Here is a 6,000-nt window from a genome sequence, read left to right as displayed (position 1 = left end):
CTGCGAAGAAATAGTTGGGGGCCTACTAGGTTTCCTGTCCACTGTTGGATCCAAAAGGCAATTAAAATCCCCTCCTATAATAATGTGCCATGTTCCAAAGGCATTCAACTTAGAAAAGGCACTCATTGAAAATTTGAGGGGATGCGCCGGAGGACAGCAAACATTTAAAAATGCCATATTCCTCCCCATGTGTCGGACCTTAAGTATCACAAACCGCCCTTGCCCATCTTTCACCTGCTCTAATAATGTGAACGGAAGATTTTTCTGGATAAGTATAGCCACTCCCCTACTTTTAGTAGTAAAGGATGGAAAGAATATCCAGTCATAACCCCCTGTTATAACTTCAGGTGTTCCCCATCTCAAGATGGGTTTCCTGCAACATGCTGATATCAACCTTTTCCCTCTTCAGGCTAGAAAGCACTTTTGTTCCTTTTGACAGGTGAATGACTTGCCTTGATGCCCCAGGTGCACCATTTAACAAGGCATTTAGCCATTTCCCCTTTTTGAGACCCTTGAACTCTCGGGAGGGAGAACCCTGCTTGCAATGCGCTGAGCACAAGTAAATCCAGTTATAAAAAATATAATAAGAACAACATATCCATTTTTTTAATTATTAGGGAAAAGAGAAAAAAATAGTGGGGGGGGGAAGGGAAAACACAGGGGAAGTATGAAAAGAGGACGAACATTAACTGTATTCTTCAGATCAATCGGTCCATTTTAAAGTGTCTACAAAGTTCTTGGCTTTATCTGCTGAGTCAAATGTATAAACTACATCCTACATCCTTGTAGCTGAAACAGAGCACCACAGCATGGAGTGCTGAATGCCCACGTTCCTCAGCCTCTTTTTAACTTCATCGAAGGACCTCCTCTTTTGAATTATAGCAGCTGAGAAATCCTGGAAAAACATGATTTGTTCGTTCCTTTTCCTGTTGGCATCCTTCCCACTCCAAATTGTCAATGAATATGTGTTCCTCCAGTTTTTAAATTAACAATTCCTCCATATAAGTGGGCCGGGGATGACACCAATATGCCTTGGCTGTTAGGCAGAGCTGTCCATGGCAGTTTTACTAAATCGCCTCCATCTTGCCGCGTCGCAATGCGATTTTATACATCGCTTGGGCAGCACATTGATGCATCAAAGACACGAACCTCTGAAATATCTTGAACTGCAGCGGCCTCCACAATGTTCCAGATGAGAAATAGCTTAATGGCTTTTGTCTTTGGAACAGTTTGTGTGTCTGATGGGCTGGACATGACCACAACCCTTCTTTGCATGTCTGTGATTCCTTCACTAGTTCTTTTCTTATATTCGGTTTAGAGGGACATGTGCCTCTGGGACGAAATTCAGTTTAGGAAACCTGATTAGCGTGGACGAGTTGGAGCAAATGTCCGTGTTGTATGATTCTACGACTCTATGCTCTGTTTGTTCAACAGGCTGACTTCAGTTAGGACTTCTATCCTTTGCATTGCAGCAATGTTATAAATAAATAGACAGAAATAGAGAGATACAGCAAATTCTGTTTGAGAACAGCCCTTTTCAAAGCTCCGAGGCTTATGAACAGGACAGACCAGTAGAGCAGGACACGTAACTGTCTGACAGTGCAAATTTGTGTATTTGCAGCAGAATGTCCTTGAAAGTGAACAAAGCATATAACCACCCAGAGATAACACAGTGACTGAGGACATGTGAGGATGGTTCACTGTGAGCTCAAAAGGCCAGGAGAACAGACGTAAGGCCCCAGACTGGAACTGGACTCATCACAGATCTAACTCTCCACATTATTAGAGGTTCACATCTTGTAGAGCTAAGGCCAGTACGTTAATCACATGAGGCTGGATTAGTATAGCAGATGGAGGTTTTTAGATAACTAACTAACTCCATAGTAAGGGATTCCCACAGGCTGGGTTGGGTCATTAAGTGTACTCAAGACTGGCTTTTCCAGTGACTTCTTCAATGCTGAGAGTTTTTAATCAGTAAGGGAATCAAAGGTAATGGAAAAAGGCTGGAAAGTGGAGATGAGGGTTATCAGATCCAGAGTCCTGAAGAAGGGTTACACCCGAAATGTCAACTTCTCCACCTCCTGATGCTGCCTGGCTTGTTGTGCTCTTCCAGCCTCCTGCCTGTATGTTTTGGATTCCAGCATCTGCAATTCTTTTGTCTCATTGAATGGTGAAGCAGACTCGATGGGCTGAATGGCCTACAGCTGCTCCTACGTCTATGGACACAGATATTCCTTCTCAGTCTCAGTTGCCCAGATGGAAAAATGTGGGTTTACAAGATGCCTTTCACAGAATCACAAGTGGTCCCTGCCATTGATGTAATGGCCAGTTTATACACAGCAAGATCCCAGAATCATCTGTTTTGCTGATGGTAATAGTGAAATAATCCTTAGCAGGACACTGAGTGAAATATTGTCCCTTGGAACATTGTCCTTGTGATGGCAGGATTGGGGCCAAGGGAATGGACATACTGGAAAGAAACCAGTTACCTCTCTCTAGTCAACACGCAGTTAGCCAATACCTACTGGAGTCATAGTCATGTGCAGTGCAGTTAAAAAGTGCTTCAGCCATTGTGTCTTCACCACTCAAAAATAAGCACCCAACTATTCTAATCCCATTTGCCATCACTTGACATTGTAAGTGCACATCCAAATACTTCTTCAATGCTGAGAGTTTCTGTGATCACCATCTTTACAGGCAGTGAGCTCCAGATAGCCACCACCCTCTGGGTGGGAAAATGTTTCCTCACATCTTCTCTAAACCTCATATTTATGCCCCATGGTCATTGATCCCTCCATCAAGGGGAACAGATTCTACCCATCCATGCCTCTCAATTTTATACATTTCAATTATGTCCTTCCTCTACTCCAAGGAAAATAACCAAGTTCCACATTTAGTGTCATCAGCAAAGTGGCAGCCAATCACAAGATTTTCTTGAGTGAAAGAAAGAGGAATTTTATTACCTGCTAACCCAAGATGAAACATTAAGCATACACATGCGCAGGTCAACTGGCAGAGGTCTTCTCGGACATCTTCAACCTCTCCCTGCAGCAGGCCCCTGTCCCTGCCTGTTTTAAGAGGCCAACATCATCCCTGTGCCTAAGAAGGCTCATGCAGCATGTCTCAATGACTACCGCCCAGTGGCTCTAACCTCACTGGTCATGAAGTGCTTTGAAAGGTTGGTCATGGCATTAATCAACTCCAGCCTCGCTACTACTCTTGACTCACTCCAATTTGCCTATCAGACCAACAGATCCATGTCAGATGCCATATCACTTGACCTTCACTCCTCCCTCGAACATCTTGACACCAAGAACAGCGACGTAACAATCCTACTCATTGACTACAGTTCAGCCTTCAATACTATTATCCCCTCGAGACTGATTACTAAACTTTGTGATCTCAGACTTAAGCCCCACTCTCTGCAACTGGATCCTCTGTTTCCTGACCCACAGGACACAGTGAAGATTGGGGACTTACACTCAACACTTACACTCAACACTGGAACACCTCCAGGAGTGCGTACTCATGCCCCCTAGAGTACTCACTGTATACCCATGACTGCGTCGCCAAATACCAGACTAATTACATTTACAAGTTTGCTGATGACACCACCATAGTCAGTCGAATCTCAGATGGTGATGAAACAGGCTACAGGTGGGAGGTGGAAAACCTGGAAAAATGGTGCACCGAGAACAACCTAGCTCTCAATGCCGGCAAAACCAAGGAAATCATTATTGACTTTTGGGGGGATGTTACTCATGTCCCCCTACACATTAACAGCACAGAGGTGGAACGAGTGGAGAGTACCAAGCTCCTGGGAGTGATCATCCACAACAAGCTTTCTTGGATTCTTCATGTGGATGCACAGGTTACAAAGGCCCAACAACGTCTCTTCTTCCTCAGGCAGCTGAGGAAATTCGGCATGATGCCAAATACCTTTGCCAACTTTTGTAGGTGCACCATTGAGAACATTCTATCTGGATGTATCACTACCTGGTATGGCAACTGTACCATTCAAGATCAGAGATAGTTACAGAGAGTGGTGAACTCGGCCCGGACAATCACAAAGGCCAACCTCCCATCTATAGAATCCATCTACCAGGCCCGCTGTCAAGGAAAGGCAGCCAGCATTCTCAAAGATCCACCCCACCTGGCAATGTGTTTCTACAACCTCTACCATCGGGGAGAAGGTACAGAAGCCTGAACACACGCACCAGCCGGTTTCGAAACAGTTTCTACCCTCCTGTTAGAATATTGAATGGACTCACAAACACTTAACATTCGCCTGTACCTGTGTTTTTGTTTTTGCCACTGTTAACCTATTATTTACTATCTATGTTACTTAACTCTGTGATCTGCCTGTATTGCTCACAAGACAAAGCTTTTCACTGTGCCTCGGTACACGTGACAATCAATTCAATTCAACATACAAGTTCAATGTTTAAAATGGATAGGTTACAGTACAATAAGATTTTGGGTGAGAGGGGAAAGATTTAAAAGGGACCTAAAGGGCAACTTTTTCACGCAAAGGGTGGTGCATGTATGGAATGAGCTGTGAATGTAAGGAAGTGGTGGAGGCTGGAACAATTACAATATTTAAAAGGCATCTGGACGGGTATATGAATAGTAAGGGTTTGGAGGGATGTGGACCAAATACTGATAAATGGAACTAGATTTATTTAGGATATCTGGTCGACATGGATGAATTGGACCAAAGCGTCTGTTTCCTTTGTGCTGTAGAACTCTATGCTCTAATAAGCAGGTTAAAGTCCTCACGGTGTGTTGGAAGCATAAGCTTTTAACCTGAGACTATAGTTCTTCTCTTGGTTTCTTAAATCAGCGGTGGCAAATATTTCAGTTGTGATTTGAGGTCTTAGTGTTCTGATGTTTCATTTGAATCCATTCTGTTCCCAAACACTTGCTGAGAGGTCAAGAGGGCCCTTTCTGCAGCTGGTTTCAATTGTAATCCAAACTTTATTTCCCAGTTTTACCAAAAACAGTCCCTTGAAATCCATGTCTTAGTTCATTGTTTCCAAGCTAGAAATTGCAGGTGATGATTTTCATCCTCAAAGTTACAATATGGCCAAACAGGTTGATTCTCAATCTGTGAGTCCTTCTGTGAGCCTTTCACGATACAAGATAACAGCGGAGTAGGACGCTTCAGCCGGAGTTCTCCCCCTCCATCTGTATCTTTTTTCTTTCCCTCCCTCCTTTATTTTCTCATGTTTTTCTTCTCTTTTTTTTCTTCCCTGTGTCATCCTGCCCCGAGTGATGGTCTCTCAGCCTGGTGGGGCCTCAGCATGAACTTCCGAGGTGATTCCAAAATGATCGCATGGCTTCAAGAGCCTTGGGGGCGTGCCAGGGGGACTGGCGTAAGGTACAGACTGGAGTTGAGGCCCGGTGCAGTCTGGAGTTGGAGCCTAGTGCGGTCTGGAGTTGGGACCTGGTGGGGACTGGAGTCAGGGCCCGGTGGGGACTGGAGTCAGGGCCCAGTGGGGACTGGAGTCAGGGCCAGCCCGGACTGGAGTCAGGGCCCAGTATGGTCTGGAGTCAGGGCCCAGTGTGGTCTGGAGTCAGGGCCCGGTGTGGTCTGGAGTCAGGGCCCGGTGTGGTCTGGAGTAAGGCCCAGTGTGGTCTGGAGTCAGGGCCCGGTGTGGTCTGGAGTCAGGGCCCAGTGTGGACTGGAGTCAGGGCCCAGTGTGGTCTGGAGTCAGGGCCCAGTGTGGACTGGAGTCAGGGCCCAGTGTGGACTGGGGTCAGGGCCCGGTGTGGTCTGGAGTCAGGGCCCGGTGTGGTCTGGAGTCAGGGCCCGGTGTGGACTGGAGTCAGGGCCCAGTGTGGTCTGGAGTCAGGGCTGGGTGTGGTCTGGAGTCTGGGCCCAGTGTGGTCTGGAGTCAGGGCTGGGTGTGGTCTGGAGTCTGGGCCCGGTGTGGACTGGAGTTAGGGCCCAGTGTGGACTGGAGTCAGGGCCCAGTGTGGACTGGGGTCAGGGCCAGG

Source organism: Chiloscyllium punctatum, chromosome 39 (assembly GCF_047496795.1).
Source record: "Chiloscyllium punctatum isolate Juve2018m chromosome 39, sChiPun1.3, whole genome shotgun sequence".
Lineage (NCBI taxonomy): Eukaryota > Metazoa > Chordata > Chondrichthyes > Orectolobiformes > Hemiscylliidae > Chiloscyllium > Chiloscyllium punctatum.
This window is presented reverse-complemented; position numbering follows the sequence as displayed.